The sequence below is a fragment of the Cynocephalus volans genome, chromosome 8, assembly GCF_027409185.1.
Source record: "Cynocephalus volans isolate mCynVol1 chromosome 8, mCynVol1.pri, whole genome shotgun sequence".
NCBI lineage: Eukaryota > Metazoa > Chordata > Mammalia > Dermoptera > Cynocephalidae > Cynocephalus > Cynocephalus volans.
The window spans coordinates 156,875,789-156,900,079 of record NC_084467.1 but is presented as its reverse complement, the minus strand read 5'-3'; positions in this window follow the sequence as shown (position 1 = coordinate 156,900,079).

Below are 24,291 nucleotides of genomic sequence, written 5' to 3'. Positions count from 1 at the left end.
TTTCTCTTCTACAACCAATAATCATTAACATTTATTGTACGTTTACTACGTGCCAGGTACTTTCTTAAGTAATTTTTCTGCTTTATCTTATTTGTTCCATGCAACAACTTTGTGAGGTGTCATTTATCTCTGTTATATATCTGAGGGAAATATGGCTTAGAGAAAATAAATGATGCACCCTTATCAAACAATGAATAGATGGCATGATTTTTACTTGGGTAGTCAGACCCTATAGCTTGAACCCTTCCTAACTAACCATGAAATAAGTGCTCAGAAATTTTCTGGGATGACAGAGAAAAAGAAGTGAAGGAAGAATGATGGAGTGGGGTGAGAAAATGTTCTATTTTATATAATAATTTTCATGAATTAAAATATGAAAGGATTTATCTCTAAATGTTTAAATATACTGTGTACATTACATCACCAAGTCTACAAGAAGCATAACTAATTTTCCCATCCATTTTACTCTACATCATTTTATATAAAATATTGTTAGTATTCTAAATAATAATTTTGAATAAATGAAGTGGTCAATTGCATAATTGGCCTCAATTGTTCACTCCTCCCTGCATCCACACCTTCACTACAGACTTACCATGAGTGCAGTCTCCTTCCCGGTCCTTTGATATTCAGATTGATCGTATAAATTGCTATGGTCAATGACATATGTATGGCATGAATCACATTATTATTATGAATGATATCATGTAAGAGGGTAGTAAACTTCAAGAAGAAACTATACATTTTACTCCTAAGTCTATTCTTTACTTGCTTTGTAACTTTAGCAAACTCTTTTCACCTTTCAAATCTTTAGTTTAGTTGTGGAAAATTAAGAATTCAAAATAGTTGTGAGTGTGTGTGTGTGTGTGTGTGTGTGTTTATCTATATATACACACATATACACACACATATGTTTTATATATATGTTATATATACACAGATACGTATGTTATATATACACACATTTTATACATATATATGTGTGTGTGTGTGTGTGTGTGTGTGTATATGTAATCCCATTCATACTTTTTACACTCCATAGGTCTTTGCACAAGTAGATTCTTCTCTCCCTCTCTCCATTTCATAAATATGTATAAAAATAACTATATTTAATAAAGCTGGTGGCAGAACTGATGTATTATGAGCCCTGGAGACAGATCTTTCTTAATTTAGATTATCTTTGGGCAGGACTAATACTCTCCCAATTGATGTTAATTTCCTCTATTACCTATTCAACTTCTGTTGTCCTACTCTATACAGTTATGTTATCTCCCAGGCACTAAATAAATTTGTAATTGCCACTCTTGGATTTAAAAGTACTGCTGTCAGAGTCTACTTCACAGTTGAAAGTGTATTTTTCTCATTTAATTTTCTTCACCACATTTTATGGCTTTTTTCTATAATATTGATAAATTGTCTTTCCCAAAATATTGCTTTATTCATGTAATTCTGTTGCTTAAGTTCCTATGGTGTCTTCATATTCATCGTTTTTACAGCATACATATCATCCAGACTGGTGTTCAAGTTCTTTCAAAATGCTTTTCTCTCTCTCCCTCCCTCCCTCTCTCTCTCTCTCACTTGCACACACACACACACACACACACACACACACACACACACACACACACTTCTTTCATCATCCAAGACTCTTGTCTTGGAGCACTCTGTCTACTTCCATTCTCCTTGGAAGAGATAAAGGATAAAGGATTCTTAGGGGATGCTAGCTATCCAAAGGGATTCATTTCTGTAATTCTAGCTCATCCTTCATCCGGTATTACTAAAGCAGATTTCCAGTCCCAGGTGAGAATCTCTTTACCTATCTCTCCAATTTTTCACTCTCTATCGCAGATTACAAAACTAAAGCTACGGCCTCTGGAGCAAACTGGCTGTGGTGCAAGTTGCAGTGTTTATTATCTTCTGAAGTGTAATCTCCTCAATACTTCTGAACTATGGTATAGTTTACAAAGCCTATTAATGCTAAAAACAACTACTTTTTCTAGGGTCGGATTAGAAAGGGGTAGGATAGAGGATACTACTCCCTGAATCCCCATAAAGTCCTTTGAGTTTCAAGATTATCCTACAATTTACCTGAATCTGCTGCACATCAAATGGAGAAAAGTAGGCCTTTTTTTGTTTTTTAGCAATAAAATGGAATGAATGTTACACAAAACTCAGCAGTCACTCCACAAGTTTTAGATTTAGCTCAAATAATGTTTACCATGTTTACAAGGTTTGGGGCTTCACAAATTACTCAACATGTAGAAGCCATCCTTGACCTCATCTTTTCCATTTTCTGCCACATTTAAATATGTGCCAAACCCTATAGATTAGAATTTTCAAAACATATTTTTCCTTTTCTCTTGCATCTGTCTCCATCAACACTAGCTTAAACTCAAGAACTGGTCAGATTGACTACTTTAATAATATTTTACTAGGTTTTTCTATTTCCATTTCCATTATTCTATTTCTCCTCATACACTGCTAGAGTTAACTTTAGTAAAGGTAAATATGATCATGTTTCTTTTTTTGCTGAGTGTTATTCTGCTGATTATTTTGAGTCCAGGATAGTGATTAACTTCTGTGGCATAGTCTATAGTGCTGGTATAACCCTGTTCAGAAGCCTTGCCCTTTGCCTTACCTTGCCACCCTCTCCTCCATTTCTTCTCCTATTATTTCTACTATTATTTTATGATCCAGCAATTTTGAATTTCTCAGAATTTTCTGAATATACCAGGCTGTTACTCACTTTTTGTCTTAGCACACTCTGTCTTCTCTGCTGAGAATACCTTATCGAGTCCCTCTCCCCTTTCTTACCAACACTAATTCATTATCCAATTAAAATAATAAATGTAGGTGATTAGTATATACTATATACTCATAGCAATGTGCACAGTGATATGTACAAATAGCAATAATGGTAACAATCATTTTATTTTAATATGATACTCCTAAATACATCAAGGAGATCAATGCTTTCATCAAATCAAGTAAGGAATTTTATATCATTTTGGTGGTTGTAGACATTTTTCCAGTCCAAGGAAATTTACCCAGCTTACCCTGAACCACTTCATTTATTTAAGAGGACCATTATGGAATGCTTTTGTCTAGATTTGGGAATTGTTAATCTCTGTTGATGCCAAACCTTAAAGATCATGTAAATGATAATTTAGGTAGCTCATCCTTGGGACTTCCATTCATGATCTAAAGGCATCTCAACTCTCCCAGCTGTAATGTCTCCCAAATTAGCAAGGCATGGTGGCAAAAGTCTAAATCAGTTTCAAACATTCCTTGGCTATTTTTTATTCCCGGGAAGTTTCCTAATCATATGTGTTCTAGATTCAGCATGCTTTTATAGTGCTCTTATGATTTCCTCTGTAAGCCCTTGTTTTTTCATAGAAAGTAGAGTGTCATATGCTCTCCTATTATCATATGCTAAATATCATCTTGTTTATTCCTATGTACCATGTTTTCTATTTTCCCTCATTCATGATGCATTCACATATATGGATATACGTACTTCGTGTGTGTTTTCATATTTTTCTTAACTCCATTGACTTCTCAAGCAAATTAGTTTTCACTGTGTCATTTTATAAGGAATCATGATTTAAGAAATTTAAAATAAAGATTTTTTGAGACTTAGGTTATTCTCTGAATCTATGCTGCCTTGTAGACTTGATTTTTTTTTGTTTGTGTCCCATTAACTGACACATCTAAATGTAACTATTGTCATCAAAGTCCTCAAAACATGTTTTTAAATGAAAAGATGACCATCATATTTGATTTTGACTTGAGAAATTTACCCCTTTTGGAGTACAATGCTCAAAAGTGCAGAGATTTTCTTCATGAAAAATAATTATAAGTTTTCAGATTTCTCTCTTTTGTCATGCAAATGGTATGGAATTCATAATTATTCAAATAATGTTTTATAAGTTGAATTGTACATCTAGCATCAAAACTTTAATGAGAGACATTTTCTTACCACAGGTGTAGAGGTTACTGAGAATTGATGTACTTAATTCTAAATAGTCCTAGCTATGTCATAGTTCTTTTTTGGGTCATAGTCATGAGTCCAATTAAGCCACTTTAAAACCAAAAAAAAAAAAAAGAAAAAGTAAGAAGAAGAGTGGATACACCAGGCAGTAGTTTTTTGTGTGTGCTTTGTGCTGTGCTAATTCATATTATAATTTTAAAGCTGATTAGTACTATGTTGAAGCCTAGAAACAAGAAGATATGGTGAATACAAAGCATTCGTGCTTAGAAATCATGTAAAATGTTCAATATTATGTAAACTACGAAAAGGAGATAGATTACCTGTTGCTTTCAAACATCAACTGACACTATAAGAAGCAAGTTGTGTAAGAAATGGCCATTTTTAATCAGTGGAAAGTAATCTAGTAATCTGCTAAATTGATATGCAGGAAAAGAAAATGCTGCAGTATTCTATCATCAGTGTCAATAAAACAATTAAATGCAGTGCCATGATTCATAACCTAAGAATGAACGAATCATGGAAATAGCTTCTTTTTTTTAAGCAAAATGTTGCCATCCTCTCCTCCTCCAAAAATTAGTTGAATATAAATGCATATTTTCATCACACTGAAAGTGAATGCCACAACCTCAAGATGGAGTGCGATAACCTGATTGAAGGCTGCTGCATAAAGTGGAAAGACCTAATCACTTATGACACCTGGCCGTATTAGCTCCCATCCACTAGAATAGAGTGTGAGATTTAAATGTGTGTGTTTGTGTGTGTGTGAGAGAGAGAGAGAGAGTAAAATATTGGTGGCAATGAACTTTACGTCACACATACACATACATACACATATGCGATCTCCAGAATGTCTGATTCTGTCTTTTGTGCTTTACGAATTTGAACCAGTAGTGTAAAGCGTTAATACCTAGAAAAAATAATCGAAATTTATGAAACAGACATACACAAGGACAAATTAAAATGTAGACAATACAGGCCTGGTGACGAAGGGGAAGCCAGCGCCATTTGCCGACTGGGCCCTCAAGAAAAGGGTGGGACCTGAGCCCCAGCCCCGCGCACCACCACCGTCCAAGCAGCCAGGCCGACCGGGGAGCCTGGACCCCAACAAAAGCCCCCCGGGGACTTGAGTCCTGGGCCCACCCACCACCACCATCCAAACAGCCAGGCCGACTGGGGAGCCTGAACCCAACAAAAGCCCCCCGGGGTCCTGAGCCCCAGCCCGGCCCACCACCCCCGTCTGAGCAGCCAGGCCGACCAGGGAGCCTGAACCCAAACAAAAGCCCCTGGGGACCTGAGAGCCGGGCGGGGCCTGAGCCCCCCTCTTTTCCCACCTTCTCCCTCCCCAACAACATCGTCTTAGCCTGTGCTTATTAGACGCAAGTGTTTCTGTGGGTTGTGTAACTTCTCTGCTTATAGCCTTCACCAAGTTTCTGCTTAGATTTTTCTGATTCATTTTTAAGAACTATTTTTTTGTACTAAGGATGATAATCTTTGTGTTAAATTTGTTCCTTATCAATTGACATTAAAATTAATTTTAAAAATTAATTTAAAATATTTAGACAATGTATTTTCTAAAGAATCAAGTACAAAGTTTTCAGCAGCCTTCCAGAAAAAAAACGCTAGGGCAGTGATCATCAAAAGCCAGGTCAACCAGGTGGACAAAAGACAAGATAAGCTTGGGCCAACCCCGTGGCTCACTCGGGAGAGTGTGGCGCTGGTAGCACCGAGGCCGCAGGTTCGGGTCCTATATAGGGATGGCCGGTGCACTCACTGGCTGAGCGCGGTGCCGACCACACCGTGTGGAGGGTTGCGATCCTCTTACTGGTCAAAAAAATAAAATAAAATAAAATAAAATAAATAACTATGGATAACATTTTAAAAGGTAAAGAGCATGAGTGAAGAGGAGGTATATTTCAGCAGCAGTGTGAAACTATTAAAAGAGCTAAATATAAGTGCTAGATATGAAGATCACCATATGAGAGATGAAGAAACCCATCAAAGTTCTCATCAGCTGACAGGCTGAGGGTGGACAGCAACCTAAACATGAAGAGAATAAAAAATATAGGAAAAAAAAACAACCCAGTGTGTCCAATGTGCTATTAGACATTATAAAGCAGTCTAATGCATATGTAATTGGACTTACAGAAGAAGCGAGAGAGACACAAGGTAGAAGAATATTTGAAGTCATGGCTGGGATTCTCCAGAATTAGAGAAAGAAAACAAACCAGGCATCCAAGAAACTCAGAGAACCCTAAGTAGGATGGATTAAAACATAGTTGTAGTCAAACTGCTGAAATTCAGCTGGAGATGGTTAGGGAGACGTAAAGCATTACATTTAGAGAAGGAATGAAACGAATAAGAGGAACCATTTTATCAAAATATTGCAAGCCATAACACAATGGAATCTTCAAAGTAGTGAAAGAAGAAAACTGTCTATCCAGGATTCTATACCCAGCAAAAATATCATTCTAAAATGAAGCCAAATTAAAGATTTTTTCCAAACAAACAAAATTAATATGTTTTCAGCAGTTCTAAACTACAACATATACCACAGCGTGTTCTTAAGGCAGAAGTCTTGCTCTCCACAAAGAAAGAGTGGCAGAAATGGAGAAAATGAAAACAATTATAGAGTAAACTAAAAAGTAAATTAAAAGACATTAATTTTAATTGCTTTAAAAGATAATTTACTGTCTAATACAAAAATAATAATAATGGGCTATGAAATTTATACAGTATTTAGAATTAAATATATATGATAACAATGATATCAATGATGGGAGAGCCAAAAAGAACACATTTTAAACTTCACTATATATAAAGTGATATGACACATATTTATATTTACATATTTATAATTTTGTACAATGTGTATATTGTATTTAGTACATATACCATATAAAGCATATACTTATCTATTCATTATATTAAAATCTACTAGATAATTACTTCATTTTTTGTCTTGAATGATTAATTTTCTGAAAGGCTGTATTACAGTCTTTATATGACATCTTATTGCTTTTATTCAATATGCCATATTTTCATTTTTTCTTACCATTTGTAACCTTCCATTGGATAGAGAGAATTTTCTGTTTGAATGTCATACATACTGTTTTATTCTCCAGCTGGTTATATTTCACATTTAAAAATTCCTGCTCATTTTTATTTTTCATATTTTCTTAAGCTTATTAATATTTGTCTTCCCTCAAATAAGCAAGATCTTCTACACACATAATAACCAAGTGTTCTTCTAAAGTTTCCATTGTCCATTATTAGATTACATTCTTTTTATATATTTAAAACCAGTGCTTACTTCAACAACAGTAACTTCCCTAAATTACTTATAGACCACTCTTCACTATATCTAATGCTTCTTTTAGGAGTACCTTTTGTAAATGATTTCAAAGAGAGAATTTGTGAAGAAGCTTTAACGTATGTTATGTCCCTCAGAATGTATTTAACATTTGCCTTCAGTCATTTTCCTAAATATGAAATTCTAGATTCCAGGTGATTTTGCTTCAATGTTTTCTTTCATTTAGTACTGTTGTTTAGGAATCTTATTTAAGTAAGGATTTTTTTTTTCTGGGAAATTTAAGATTTTTCTCAGGAAATTATAGACTTTTTTCTCTTTGGAAATAATGTACAAATTTTACCATAAAGGATTCAGTTGTGTTTCCTTTTCTTTTCTTTTTTGTTCTATATCCTGTTTTACAGCCCTTTATGTCTGATATTTTAATCTTTCTTATATTATTTGACATATCCAGTCATAATTTCAATTATTTCCTATCCTTCATTTTTTTTTTTTTAATTCTGGAACTCTGGTTATGTATGTTGGCATTTCTACTTCTAGATTCTCTTTTAACACTTTTTTTTTCCCCCCATACAACTTAATTTCTTCCTGATCCGTTCTGGGTCGATCCCTTGACAAGGTATTTTAGCTCACACGTTTTGCCATTTGTCTGTATCTATTTAATTATTCTACCTTTCTACTGAGTTCTTTATTTTAATAATTATTTATTTGAATACCCAGATCTCTGCCTGTATCATCTTTAAAGTTACCTAATGCCTATGATTTTCTTTGATACTGTCTGTTTGAAATTTCTGTCTTTCCCACACCGTTAATTCTGCTTTCTCTGCAGTTAAGTTATTCAGAGTGTTGTTTTACGTTCATAATCTTTTGTGACCCTGAGACGTCTTATTAATGCACTTCATGACTTCATGCTACCTCGGAAGTCTTAGATATGTGCTTTGTGATATCAAATGTTGGGATAAGAAAAGACTTACCGGTGTTGTAATCTGTGTTTTACAACTTCTCTTTTATAGCCCACCAGGTAATTGGTTCCTCAGGGAAATTCTCAGAGGCTTTGCTCTGGCTACAGGTCTTTCCAAGATCATCTTCTATGGATTATAATTATCTAGCACATGGTGCAGCATGGGTGATTGGAGGAGGAAGCACCCAGAGGCTGACCTCTGTATATGGTTTAATAGGATTCCCCAGCTGTCTTTCAGGAACAGATTGGTGTTACTACGTACCTTTCACAATTCTGGACTAGCATGGCTGCTTGTTCTGTAGTAGCATAGAACTCATGGTGTCCAGACACTAAGGGGCAGAGAAACTAGGAAGCTCTTCCCTAGCTTGTCTTCTGTTTTTGACACCTAGGTGTTTTCTATTTGATGGTATCACTATCACTAGTACACTTTACTTCCATCTTCCTGGGGGATTCTCACACTAGCATGTGATATGTATTTAATGACTACTCCATGTAAATATTTTTGAAAAGTCTGTTTTTGAGTGTTTGTTCACTCTCATAATTTGACAATCTCTGAAGGAAAACTTCCTTAATTTTCAAGAGAGAGGAACAAAGAAAGAATAGCAGACATCATTTGTGGGACTTTTCCTAACACACATGCACACTTACACGCATGCACACACACAGACACACACACACACACACACTCTACTATAAATTTCCCTATTATGGTGGACAACTGTATTACTAAGCTCAAATTGTAAACTGCTCATGTTTTGCCACTAGAAAGTTATAAATAATTTCTACTTTGATCAAATGGAATTCTAGACCATTTTCTTTTTCAAATATTACAAATAACAAATTTTCAATTTGAAATTAAGGGCTATGTATTCAATAGCTTTAATTATTTTTATTCAATTATATAAACAAAACTGTTAAAAGTAATTTTAATGGGTATTTCAGGATTTTAATCAAGATTTCTACTACTTTTAACATACAATATAAAGTCTTTATTCCATATTTTTAATAGTGCCTTTTGAAACTACTATACATAGTAAAAGAACTTTTGTTTATCAAAGCAAAATATGTCAGATTAAATATAAAACTCCAGCTTAATTGGGGAAAGAAAGACCCTAAGGTAACCCTTAGCTTGACCAGAATACTATTGTTTTAAATCCAACATGGTTGAGGTTTTGAATATATTCAATTTTTGAAAAGCCTTAAATGCATATATTAAATTTTAAAGTATAATCCTACATGATTTTAAAGAGTGTGCCGCTTTAGTATACAAAATACATGTTGTCTTAAATTATGAAAATGTGTGTATGTTATACAAATTATATTGCACACCTTTTTTTAAAAATGATTTTTTTATTCCGTTTTTTGTGACTTTGTTATTATTTTTTCCCAGTCATTTAAAATAGTAATAAATATGTCAAGTTGAAAAGAATTGACCCTGGTGATACTTACAAAGAGGTTTATTATATCTTGCAGATATACCTTATGTGTGATTGTTCTCTCAATGGGAGAGAAAATGAAAGACAAAAATTATCTTCTCTCACACAGATGTGCTAAAGGAAATGTGCTAAGAGACATGGTAAAGAATGTGAAGGATTAAAAGTAGTGTTGGGTTGCGAGTGTTTTGTTTTACTACTTTTGTTTACCCTTCTTGAGTTATGCTTGATATTATTTGGATATCAATTTCTCTCATAGGTTACACTAAAGTCAGAAATGTATTTTACACAAATAGAAGAAAACACAGGGAGAAGGCACTGAAAACATTGCTCAGGGATAATATCCTAAGCTTGTTTGTGAAATTTAGACACTTTGTGATGCAGAGAGCTCCTTGCAATGTATTAATTAACTGAAAACAGGAATGCATTGTGTCCAAACAGTGCATATTTTGAGAGGCTGCAATTTGCTGGGAGGGCCGAAGCAGGCAACTGTGTTGTGAAACAACAATGAAAAGATTCAGGCAGAAAAAAGCTTTCTGAAAAATGCACCTTTTGATGTGTTGGTGACATGAAATTGATGGAGTTAGCTGGAATAATGACTTTAAATATTAATCTTTTCTCTTCTCAGACAGGCAGTATCTTAGGTGCTCATTAGATCTCATAGTGAAAGAGGATTTGGCAAATTCCACATTTTTACCTTTCACAAAACTACTAAATGTTTTTCATATATATGAATAATCTGATTCGGAGTTCTCCAGAGCTGGGAAATCTTGGGAGAAGCTGGTCAAAATCACACTGCTTGCACTCCAGGAGAATCTATACTGTGATGTGCTACATGGTGCATGGTACACACTAACTCAGATCTGACTGAGCACGCTGCTTTACTTTAATTTAGGAAGCAAGGCTTTGAGGTTTGATCCATCAGCCTTCTCTTCACTACCTTGCAGCCAAAATCTTTCTTTTATAATAGCTGTGATTCTGGGCTCCTGGGGTGCTTCTGATGTCATGGCTCTTAGAAGAACATCATCCAAATGTTGTAATGTGGAGAAGTACGAAGACAATGTTTTCCACTCATGTGCATATATTAACAGTTACCAAGAGTTTTCAGACCAGCCATAAAGAAATTTGGTATTTGATTATTTTTAATGTGTTCCCAGGGAATTAGATTTTCTTTTGCATTTACAGCATTTGTGAGAAAGGTATATGTGTGTATGTGTGTGTGTGTTGTGTGTGTGTATATATACATATATATACATATACATATGTACATGTACATATGTACAATATATGTATACCAATGACATTTCCAGATGTAATAAAGATTGCATAGTGAGCCAAAATGTCATCAAAGCCTCAATAAAGAACAACTAGATGGCTGATCCTCACGATTTTCCTTACGCTTCTGTTTTAACTAACAATGCAATTGATGTTTGAATAAGAACACTTTTCTATGTGTGTGTGTGTCACTTTTTACTTATGCATGGTTCTCTACTTAGCAGGGTCATCATGATATAATATACAGCATCTTAAGATTAAAAAGATCAAAAAAGACAAGAAATTGCTCTAGTGTTAAAAGGTTTAAAACTAGGTGGAAAACAGCCAAGGGAAAGGCTTTAAAATGCTGGCTATCATAAATCTAAAAATATAAGTTATATTATGGGATAATTTTCAGATCATTGTCTGTGCTTCCAAGACAGAAGTAGCAGTTACATTGCCTCAGAACTTTCCCAGATAGAATGTGGGAATAGAAGTTGCAGAAGTAATCTTTCTGTGAAGAAATGGCCTATTTGACCTAATTGTGGGGTCTTTCTCTTTTTCTCTCTTTTACCACTTGGAGAAAAGCTGCATGGGAAGCAAAAATTCCTCTTCTCACTATGTTTTGCACATTGTCAGAATTTATTAACACAGTATTTTCAGAAGAATGACAGGGTTATTAGACATTTCATGGCAAAAACTCAAAAACAATTCTGCATGCTGTTTGGTCAAAACTTGTAAAATTTTCAAGAACTGCAAAAGCAAAGTGGTCTTCCAAGGCATGTGTTAAATGCAGATCTGCCAAGATATAAAACTTGAGATATTCATTGAAAAATTGTGAGTCAAGTGTATGAAATTATATTATGCATTAGCATGTTTGGGATAGATGCTATTATAATTTTTGATAAACAAAGGCTCACAAAAATATATGAATACTTTCATCTAGAAGGTCAAACCTATAGACATCCCATATAGAAAATGATCTGTGTTTGTGCCACGCCAGAAAAATCAGTCAAATATTTTTCTTAAATAATAAAAGCATATTTTAAAAAATTCAGTCAGTAAGTAGACAGATATTTTTCCCTTGAGTATTCAGAACCATATTCTGACATTTTTTTTTTCTATATTTGACTGATGGTTTCATTGAATTGATTCAATTGATAAGTATATGACTATGCAACATGGATACAAAATAGAATCATTTATTGGCAAACTTGTTCTATAAATTAAAGAGTTTTTAGGGCCGAGCCCGTGGCGCACTAGGGAGAGTGCGGCGCTGGGAGTGCGGCGACGCTCCCGCCGCGGGTTCGGATCCTATATAGGAATGGCCGGTGCACTCACTGGCTGCGTGCCGGTCACAAAAAAAAAAAAAAAAAGAGTTTTTATAATTTAAACAAAAGCTATTGTTTCTTCAATTGAGATGCTATCGCTTGTGTTTTATAGTTCAGTTTTTGTTTTGTTTCTCTTTGTATTAATTTTTTCACTCTGTTGCTATGTCCTCTGGTAAAACTTTTATTTTCCATTCTCTAGTTTCAAATACATTGTTTTTAAAAATCTATTAAAAATAATCAAAATAATCATGAAGAATAATAAATCAAGTTGAAAATAGATAAAATGCAGTTGACTGTTCAGCTTGATTGTGAAAGGAAGAAATACCTGTTATACGAAGGATTTTTACATACATATTTATATACTTGCTCAGTGAGATAATTCATTCATTAAACATTTAGTAATCTATTAGTCTTGATCACAAAGTCTAGACATTGTGACAGATGCTAGAAAAGCTAAGATAAATATGACTTAGTCTCTATCCTCAAGGAGTATGGGGCAAACAGAAGATGAAAGATATAAAATTTTTAAAAATCTGTGCAAATGAGTCATGATTGTATGACATCAGCCTGTGCACATTAAAATGAAGTTCAAACCAGAGAATGGGCTAATGCACCAGGGCTGGAAAGGAATGGAAATGATCAGAGAAGCTTCAAAGATGTGGTGTTTTGTTTGCTTGTTTGTTTATTTGTTTGTTTTTGAATGGAAATCCATACAAGTGTTTGGCAGGCCAAGAGAAGAGCACACTAAGACAGAGAAAGTTGAGTTAGTTTTACCATTATTGTCTACAGAACAAGAGCACAGTTCCAACTGTGGGTTGAAAGAGTAAGAAAACTAGGACTAAAACTTGAACTAATATAGGATGATCGTAGGCTTATGTCTGCAGCCAAGACCAGCCATATGCCGAAATTATGAAATAATTGATTTTCTCTTGGTATCTCAACTTCAGCTCTGTTAGTTATACCTACCATTTACATCAGGTTACCCAGATTTCCATGCCACCAACAATGTCATACTCTGTCATCTCCCTTCAGAATTGCTTGTGATTTGGCTCTCACCCTATCCCATTTCTTCTACTTTGTGCTCCATTGCTTCTCACTTAGTGGCTGATGAAAAGCAATCTGATAAGCTAATTCTTACTAAGGTTTAATTACTTAACAGCTTGATTATTAAATCTCCAAGGGTATCTGGATTTTGAATAGAAGACTTTGGATGTTAAAAGTCTGAATTCAATAGAATTAATTAGTGGGTTTTTAGTGGGGGAAGACGTTTTTCTGGGGCACAAAACACAACAGGGAGAAAGGTTCCAGAAATACTCAAATTTCTTCACACATCTAACATCTTATAAAAGAGGAATTAATAATAGATGATATATTTTTGGAGAACAGCAAGGTCAAGTGAAAGCAGTACTATATTTGGAGTTAAAATATCATACCTGCCATCACACAAATTGTTACTTTTTGTACTTTATGTCTTTGAGTCTTGATTTTCTCATCTTTGTAACAGAGATAACAATAATTATGCTACCAATGGTAGTTAGGATCAAATGAGAAGTAGATAAAAGTTCTTTATAAAGTATAAATGTGCATTATTATTATCTTACTCAGAAATATTTGGGTTTGCATACATTAGAATCATTTTTCCTAAGTTTTTCTTAATTCAACCAAATACCTCTAAGAACAATCAGTACAGAGATGGCTATATTTGTAACTAATGAAGTTTATCTTGGTGCATACCTATGAATTTTCAAAATATATTGTGTGTCTTAAAGTTTCTAAAGACAGCAACAAAACATAGAAAGAACTCATAAGCAAGAACTAGTTAAGAAATGAAAATATTTATGACTCAAAGAGTGGTTCTAGGAAGAATACAGATGAAAATTAATTTAGAATTACAAAAACTCCAAAAAAAGAAAACTAAATAGAAATTTAAGTTGTTTACAGGACCAAAAGGTATGAAAAAATGTGTTTACAGAACTAAGAGATATGAAAAGATATATTAATTAGCGTATACGGTATAATTAATATATAACAATAAGAAAAGTAATGATTTAAATCATATTTTGGAGGTTGGGTCAAGAGGATGTAGCATCAATGAACTATTTTAGGTAGAATAAAGTGATAAACCTATTGTACAATTTGGGAGCATCTATCAAAATTAAACATGTACATATCTGCTACCCAAAGGCTTATCTTTTATTTCACACAGCATGTAAGTACACACTGGCTGCTTTATTTGTAACAGTGATTAGAGACAAGCTGAATATTAATTTTAGAGAAATATTTAAAAGAGTCTCCAAATTGAAAAGGACAGATGTGTCAGGTAAGGTGTTCAGTCCAAGAAGAGAGAGTGATAGTAAATGAGCAAATACCTTACAAAGCAGCTCATTATTTCTTAGCAGAGGAACATTGCTTGTGAGAGCACTGAACATGTGTGCAGTTGGTGCATCTTGATAAGTGACATTTAGGAAATCATGGAAAATGGGAGATAAAACAAGAGAAAATGGGTAAACATTTTCATTCACATAAAAATGGAGTTGTGGATTCTACATTCAAAAAGCATGAGGAGTACCAGTTCTATTCCACAAGATTATATCATGAAATTTCAGGTATATTTTTTGCTAATATATTGATACCATGTTGCTAAGACATATTTGTTCAAACTTACATGATTTTCTTGATAGATATTTTTAGACTGGTGAATCAAGGAAATAATATGCACATGTATTTTAATTCAAGCGAGACATCTGGCAAAATCTCTGAGATTTTTTGGGATGAGTGGAGGAGAGACTTTCTAATCACTTAGTAAACTTCTTTGAAATTTGAAGATGGAAAGAGAGAGTATCACTGCTAGCAGAATGAGTGAGAGGTAATGAGTTGGCACCTAGACTTTGGAGTCAAACCTGAGTTCAGAAATGTCCTACCTCAATCCAGCTTCAGACATATCCTACCTCCTGAATCTTGAGTCAATCTAGTACTGTTTAATTTCTCCAAACCTCAGGTTTTCAATTTATGTCATTTGAAATATAAGGAAGTGTGCTTATTAAGATGGCAGGTACCAAGTACTATAATATTAATAGTAATTAATACACAGAAGAAGATGCAATCAATCACAGAATTTAGGCAGAGAATAAGGAAGAGTCAAACTGGTAGCACCAGGAGCAGTAGCAGCAAAGGCAGAAAGCATTCGAGTTACCGTAACATGTCCTCCTACTGTAAAGAGGAAAGGAAGCTCTTCCCTGAGAAGGATGACAAACCTGAAGTATTTTCCTAGAAGGTTTCTCATTTAATGTTTTCTTCAAGTATACTTAGTATAAATCTTAAATACCCAAGGTAAGTTTAGAATATGTGCTCCGTGTCTCCTAAGAGAACATAACATAATTATCGAACAAAAACTCAAAAAGAAGAATTGCTCCAAACTAACAAAATAAATACAAAGGGTTGACTGTAAAGCTATCATATCTTTAGTCAGGTCGTCAACATCTTGTAATTTTGTTTCTTTATCTGTAAATAAAATTAGGGCTATGGTGATTTTAACTAAAATGATAAAATGCTTAGTTTGGTTTTCGGCTGATAATGAACAATCCCAAGAATATGGTTGTCATTATTGTCAGGTTAGGAAATTAGCAAATGTCTAGTATTTGGAACAGATTAGAATGTTTCCTTTTTAAAAAAGTGTAAATGTTGTGGTAGATGGTAAGTCAGTTTGAACCAGGAGAGTGGAAATACCACAAAACTGGTAATAGACTCTGACATTGCATTAAGTGAAAGTATGGTGTTTTCATAAAAAGAAATAATTGTTTTAATTTACACAATAACAGATCATCTAGAGGAGTTAGTTCTGGTAGCATTATTGTACAAAGATCTTAAACAAACTAAAGCAATGGTGAAGAAGTGGAGCAACTGACAAATTGATTTGTAAAAGAGAAATACATAAAGAGAAAAAGGATGCTAGTCTTCAAATATATAAAGAGTTTGTATGCTTCAGAGAAGAAATAGATTAGCATTAAGTGGAGAAAGTTATAGGAATTGTATTTTTCACAAATATATGGACAAATATTAAGAAGTAGATCTGTCTGAAAATTCATGGTGATGTTTTAGGGAGTATTCTCTTTTTTGGCCAGCTTTTAAAGATCTTTAATTTATGCTAGATGTGGGTGACAAATACACAGCATGCTTGTCACCAGGGTCCCATCCTGAACCTTTGGCATATATTTTCAAAGAAGTAGGAGGAAAATCAGAGATATGTGAAGTCCTAGAAGCCAAAGGAAGACCGTTTTTTAAAAAGCAAGAAATAATCACATCATTAAATGCTGCTGACAGGTTAAAGAAGATGAGGACCAAGAATTGGTAATGAAGTTTAGCAATGTGGAGGTTATTTGTGAGTTAGAGAGGCAATATAGTGCAGAAATTAAGAGGGTAGACTTCAGAAGCAGCTGCCAGGATTTTAATCCGACCTCTACTTCTCACTATCTACCTTGCACATTGTTGTGAAGATTATGTAAGCTACTAAATAGTTGCATAAAGTGCTTTTATAATGTTCCTGAAACATAGTATTATATTAGTGTGAGCTAGTATTCATAGCATTTTTACATAAGCAGTGTCACTAGAGTATGGAGAATAAAATCCAGTTTGAAATAAGCTGAAGAGAGATTTGGAGAAGAGGAGGAGTGTGTGTATTCCTGTGTGGAATATTATCATAAAAGAGGGCAGAAAAATGAGCTGATCCCTGGAGGGCAATATTAAATCAGGAGAAGGTTTTTTATTTTAACATGAAGCATTAACAACATACTTGTAGGCTAATGCAAATGTTTCAGTAGAGAAAAACAAATGTTTTCAGAGCAGGAGAAAGTTAGCAGAATTACTGAAGTGACGTCCATGAGGAGGTGACAAACACATGGGTACTGGGGTACAAGTGGGAAGATTGGACTAGAAGTGCCAATTATCAATGGCAAAAGACATCAAAGAAGACATGATTCCTGAAAATCTAGGGCAAACAAATGGATGGATGGATGGATGGATGGATGGCTAGATGGACAGATAGATAACTGTGTTGGGGGTTAATTATAGAAGTTCTTTTCCAAGCATTTTATTTTCACGGTGAGACTGAAGGCACAATTATTGGCTAAAGGGAGAGCGACCCTGGTGGCAATTTGAGGGGAGAGCTGGAGAGGTACAGCCACTGCCTAGGAAAGGCGGAGAGAGAGAGAAACTGGACTGGGGGACGATGTTAGAGTTCCCACGTAACTTTATGAGCCCATTTAAGATCCAAGATTATGAATTTAAAGTGGTACCAGTCAGCGTATGTGTGCGTTTTTCTCCTGCTCCTCTCAGCTGCGTAGATGCAGGTACAGAGATGTCAAAGAGCTGGGCTAAGCCGGTGTGTTGTGGATTTGGCAAAAATGCAGGATAAAGACAAAGAGGCTGTGAGTGGATGTAAAAGAGTGATTTCATGATGATCTACTGAATTTAGGGTGAACTAGAAGTCAGTGATTATATGAAGGAAATGAGGGAGAGTGAAATGGGGTGAGAACAATAGATTGCGGGTACAGGTGGGGTCCACAGCCAGTTGATACCTGAATGCAGGTGATTGAATTCACTTGTTTCTCTTTCTTCACCCACCATGTGTAGCTAACTGGCACCTGCCACTCACCCTTCCCCTCTTCACTGTTGCCTCTTCCAGAAAACCTTCCCTGCACCCCATAGACTAGTTCCGTTGCTCTTCCAGTTTGCTCCTGTGACACTCTATGCTTATTAATCCGTGGCCTGTTAACGTTACTGAACCATCTATCGGACTTATACATCATATGAGGTTTGACTATGAGCTACTTGGGGGGAGAATCTCTGCTTTTAAAAAATAGCAAAGTATCTGATAGACAAGCATTCAAAAATTTTTTGGTGGAAACAGGAAAATACCTGTGAGGGAATCAGTATTTGTGTCTCTTGTTGTGGTAGACAAAATAGTGGCCTCCAAGTATGTCCACATCCTAATTCCCAGAATCAGTGATTATGTTCCCTTATGTCACCAAAGGGATTTGATAAATTTGATTAAGTTAAGAACCTTGAGATAGTGAGATTATCCTGGATCATCTGAGTAGATTCAATGTAATCATAAGATTTTTTGTAGGAGGGAGATAAGAGGAGAAGTGAGAAAGGAAGCAGAGGTTGGAGTGATGCATTCAATAGTGGAGGAAAAGGCCATGAGTCAAGCAAGAGATGCAGGTGGCTTCTAGAAACTAGACAAGTCAAGGAAAATGATTCTCTTCTGGAGCCTCGAGAAGAAATGCAGCTTTGCTGACATGTTGATGTTAGCCTCTTAAGACTCATTACAGACTTCTGACTTCCAGAACTGTAAGATAATAAATTTGTGTTGTTTTAAACCACTAAGCTTGCAGTAATTTGTTACAACAGTAGGAAACTAAGACACTGTAATTAAACTGATTATTCCCTTGGACTATAAACAGTACATTCTTCATCTCTGTATAAGGGCTGAAACCATCTCTAAAATATCATTGACATAAGGGTGGAATTTCTATCTCACGCCCAAGTAAATACTGACATAACTTTTCTTTGCTTTTTATTACCCCATCATTTCATCTTCAAGATAGAAAATTAAATGAATTTCATTATGATGATAGATAAGTATGACATAGTTTTATCTTCATGCCATGTGTGGTTGTAAGATGATAACAAAAGCCCCAGCATTATAGACGTGCTTCACTTCAGTTGCAGATAACATTCGATGCACTGCCACTCTTATACACATAATAGCAATTCTTTATGTGACTTAGTCTCAGAAACTATTTGACAAATGACATGCAGGTAGATTCAAATTGGAGGAAATATTGGCAACCACCTAATAACTTTTTGCACAGTCAGTTGTGAAAGTGACTTACAATGACAAAATATATTATACACACTAAAATACTTAAGCTTTCTGGACATATCATGAATTGTAAGGCAATGGGCATTTTATTTTTGATGCAACTAAGTGCATCTGCAGCTTGATGGCCTTCATAAGTAATAATCCGAATTGCCCATCAGAGGAAAGTGCTGAGGTTATTTACAAAGGAAAAGCTAACCCAGTAACCCAAGGTGTCAGCATTTTATGCAGAAATAAAGTGAATCTGGCAGCAAAAATAATGAAATGGGGTAAGCCGCACACTTGGAATCTTATATTCCACACTTCCCCCCAAAAACACTCTTCATACAAACCGTTTCTGTGCATCTACAGGTTTACTGAAATAGAATTCATATAAATTATGTAGATGGTTAGCCAAAGAGCTGGCTCTAAAAGTTTTTATAATGGCTCCAATCATGGTTCCCCAAAATGTCTCTATGATCCTCACGTCTCCCAACCCACACACTTCAGGCTGACTTCCTCTAAATCCTCCTCTCCCTCAATTCCTCTAAGACAATACCAATTTATTCCATAGTGTCTTACGCCTGTCTTGCCTTTAACTACTTTACTGAACCATCAATTACAAGAGATGCTCACCATATAAGTTTTACTTTTATTTCATAGGTGTCATAATTGTTGCTATAATTACTGTTATGCTGATGAAACAAAAGTCTGTTATCCTTACGTTTGACCTATAGCTTCTGTTCATTTTCAACTTCCTCCCAAAAGGCTTTATTCAAGTCTTTTCATTTTTTTATTTGTACTACATTCACAACTAATCTTTATTTTCCCATAAGTCCTAATTATTGCTGTATTGAATAATTATTGCTTAAGGGTTAACATGGATATTCTGGAAAAAACAGTCTTGGGAGACAATCTCTGCTATAATTTAGTCGCACGTGCCAGAACAAGTTACTTACCATTCTGAACTTCATTACCCTTCTGTGTAGAAATGGATTTCAACAATTTCTGTTAGGAGAAAAAGCAATTCAGAGTAGAATATTGGTATCATAAACAGAGCAAACACTAGCAAAATAGTGAGAAACACTATATTTATTTTTGGCAATGTCTTATCCAGCAACAGCAGCAGCAGCAGTAGCAGCTACAAGCAGTCATCCCAATCATCTGATTTCCTTAGCCTTGTAGTTCTCAAAGTGTGATTTGGAAACTCCTCAAGGTTTTTTGCAGAGGGTCAATGAGGTCAAAGTATTATCAAAATAATACAAAGACAGTATTTGCCTTTTTCACTCATTCTTTTTTCAAGTGTTCATAGAATTTTCAGAAGCTACATGGTGCCTTAATTGCAGTGGAGTAAAGAAAGCAGCAAATATGAGACTCCAGGTGTATTCTATTAAGCCTGTCTTTAATAGATATGCAAAAATGTAAAATAATGTCACTTTTATTATATTTTTAAAGTATACTTATTGTCCATATAAACACATTATTGACATTAAATGCAATGAATATATTGTTAATTTTAAATGAATTATGTCTCAGCTTTAAATTCTAATACAGTAATTGAGATAATCTGAAAACACAAAAACCTTGTGTGGGGAGGATGTCTTCAATAACTTTTACTAGTGTGAAGAGGTCCTGAGAAAAATGTGTTGGAACTGACACTTTAAATTTTCTTCTCTTGGTGAGTTGCTCACTTTTATTTCATTGCATTTGGGTCGTTTTACTACCTCGCTGCTTTCTGCTGTACCATGACTGACAGTGATGCTCTGTGAGTATTGATTCATAAGACTACCCCCTGGGTTTGAATATGTTCAATCATGACAGGTACACGCAGAGTCCTGCCTTACTTCGTTCAGATGTACCAACCTACATTTGCTAATCCTGTGAAGAAGGACTGTTTAGAGCAGGGAACACAGGGTGTCCCCAGTTGTACTGGACACGAAGGCACTCTTTCCTGTGCCCTGAATCCTGGATCATTCATCTCCCTATATGTCCCTAAATCCTGTCTCAAAGTGTGTCCCTCCAACCAAGCAGGAACTCTAGACACTGACGCTTGATTCTCTGCTCAGTCGCTGATCCTACTTCTTCCCTTCAATTACAGCACGGACTCTGACCTCACATCTTGCTCTAGAATCCTGGCATATGCTAGCTCCTTCCTGTCAACTTAATTTATCCCTAGGGAAAGCCTTTTTGTCTAATGCCTATGTATTCATATAGTCTCCAAAAGAACACTGATTCTAAAAATTACTATGCCCAACTCTGTTAACCAAGCCAGAAGTGATTTAATTTTTAGAATTTCATATTCTAACAACTATTTGCTTTTTGGCATTTTTTGTTTGTTTGGGAGAGTGGCGATGCTAGAATACATCAATTACTATATTCTAGAGCTGTGCTATCCAATACTGCTATTGAGCACTAAAATTGAAATGTGTTGTGAGTGTAAAATGCACCCTGGGTTTTGTAGACTTAATACAAGAGGAGACGCCCTCTACTTTCAATTGCATTGTTCTGTTCTTCCTACTTTCACTCTTGTATCCCTGTAATCCGTTGTCCACGCAGCAGCCATCATAAAAACAACAAATCAATCCTCAAAACTATCAAGGTCATGAAAAACAAGGAGTATCCGAGAAACTAACAGACCAGAGGAAACTAAGAATATGTAAAAACTAGATCAGAGTAGACTAATGAGCATGGCAAATAAACGGAATAGAAAATTTGGTGAAATCCTAAATAAAGGCTGGAGTTTAGTTAACAGTAATGTGCCAATGTTAGTTTCTTAGTTTTGAAAAATCTACCATGGTAATTACAAATATTAACAATGAGAGAAATTGGGTGAGGAGAACACAGGGACTCTGCGCTACCTTTGCAAAATCCTCATAAATATAAAATTATTCCAAAACAAAACATGTATAAAAAAATGAATCAGAACATATTATCCCTTCTCCTTGAGCCCTTCCGTTGTTTCCTATTACTTGTGAAGTGACGCCCAAGTTCCTCTCATGGCACACAAGGTCCCTGGCCACCTCTCTGTTCCCATCTCATATACTCTCCTACTTTTGCCAGTGTAGCCACGTGTCCTCGATTCTCCTCCTTGAATATGCCAAGGTCCTTCCTACCTCGGGTTCTTTGTATTTACTGTTACTTTTGTCTAGAACCTTCAAGATATCTCATGGCTGGCTGCTTTTATCAATATGTATCTCAGTTTAGTCACCTCCTCAGAAAATATTTTCATAATTTTCCAACCTAAAGTGACCTCTCTAGCCTCAATAGCACATTATCTCAGTTTGTGTATGTACATATGTATACGTATGTATGTATTATTTTATAGAACTTATCACTATATGAAATTAAATCTTTTCTTCTTACTACAAAACTTTATGTATTTTTTCTGTCTGTCCTAACTCATATATAAGCAGGATGTAGTCTACTTTTTTTGCTGTTGTACGTGCAGCACTAGAAGAGTACTAGTATACAGTAAAAATGGTCCAGTTATTTACTGACTCATAAAATTCCATAAGTTAGTGGTATAAAGCAACCCCATGGTTCTGTAGTCTAGCAATTCATGTGGCATGTCGGGATGGTCTCTTCTTGTTCCCCAGTGTTTGGAACCTCAGGAGGAATGGATCAAATGGCTAGACTGGAATATTCTAGTTGTTTTCTTTACTCACGTGGTAATCGAGGAACAACAGTCGGAGGCCTCATTTCTTCCTCATGTGTTGTTCTCTAAGACTTCTTCACAGCGTAGAAGCTGGGTTTCCAGAGAAAGCAAGCAGAGACTGCCAGTCCAGTAAAGGGCTGTACCCAGAACTTTCTTCTACCTTATTCTATTTGTCAAAGAAAACATAAACCAGAGTCTATGAAAGAAAAAGACATCACCTTCTGGTGGAACACTGGCAAGATTATAATGTAAAAGAGCACATGGGATGGGAGATATTGTTGCAGCATCTTCAACAAATACAGGCAATCCACAAATTGGCTTTTGGCCACAACAATTTATATGCAAAATACACTCACACCATACCCAATATTCCCAAAGTCTCTTCCAGTTATTACATCAGATCAAAACCTGCTACCTGATATCAGGGCCTCAGCTGAGTTAGTTCAAATAACTGTGGATGAAAGATGAAGGATCGCTTCTTCATCTTTTCTGACATGGTGGCAGGTTGGTACTGGCTGTCAGGTGGGAGCTCAGTTGGGGCTGCCAGCTGGGAGTGGTGCTTCCTCTCCATTGAGGCCTCTTCAGGGCTCTTCAAAGATGGCTTTTGAGAGGCATGAAGCAAAAGCTTTCAGGCCAAATAAGGGCTATGTTTGTACTTAATTGGTCAAATTTAGCTATAAATTTCTGCTTAAATATAATCAATTTATTAGAAAAAAATTGCACATAATCCTTTTATAAATGCAAAGTCTGGAATAATGGAAACAGCACTTTGCTATACAAAAGTTAAGAAGATATTAGGAATTTTTGAACTACATTTATTAATAATCAAAGCAGTTCTATAAATATGCATTTTGCAAAGTGTAAACAGTGTTTCCAACAGAAATATGGATTAGAAGCAAAAGAAACTAAGTGTGACTGATTTAGGCAGAAAAAGCTTAAACGAATACTGAATAATTAATAGATTTCATGAGCTCATAGAATCACCAAGAATACTGTGCATTGAGAAGGATAACAGCACAAAACGCTGATGACTGAATTCTGTTTTGCCAAGATTTGGATCACTATTGCTGTCACTGCTCTTTGAAGGGTGCCACCACTAACCACTGCCTTGACTGCATATGGACCTGGTGATGCTGGAGTTGCTCCCTTACCCACAGAATATCTTTTCCCTCAATCTTTACTACTATCTGTGCCCAGACCTAGGTTCAATATGTGGGGCAGATGCACCTGATTGGCTGAGCCTAAATGAAATACCCAAGCCCAAGAGTTTCTGGGAAAGCAAGTCTTTATTTGGTGTTTTTAGCTTCAGTGGGCTCCTCCTTCTACACAGATTTATAAGTTGTGGGATTCTTTAAATATAGATATGGTATTCAGAGTCAAAATTTTTAAAAAAGAGGTAAATGTTGATTACAGAAACATTTATGTTTATCACTGTTCCAAAATGTGCTATAAAATAAGTGTACGTTAACTACAAATTTATTTTACAGTTTAAAACATGCA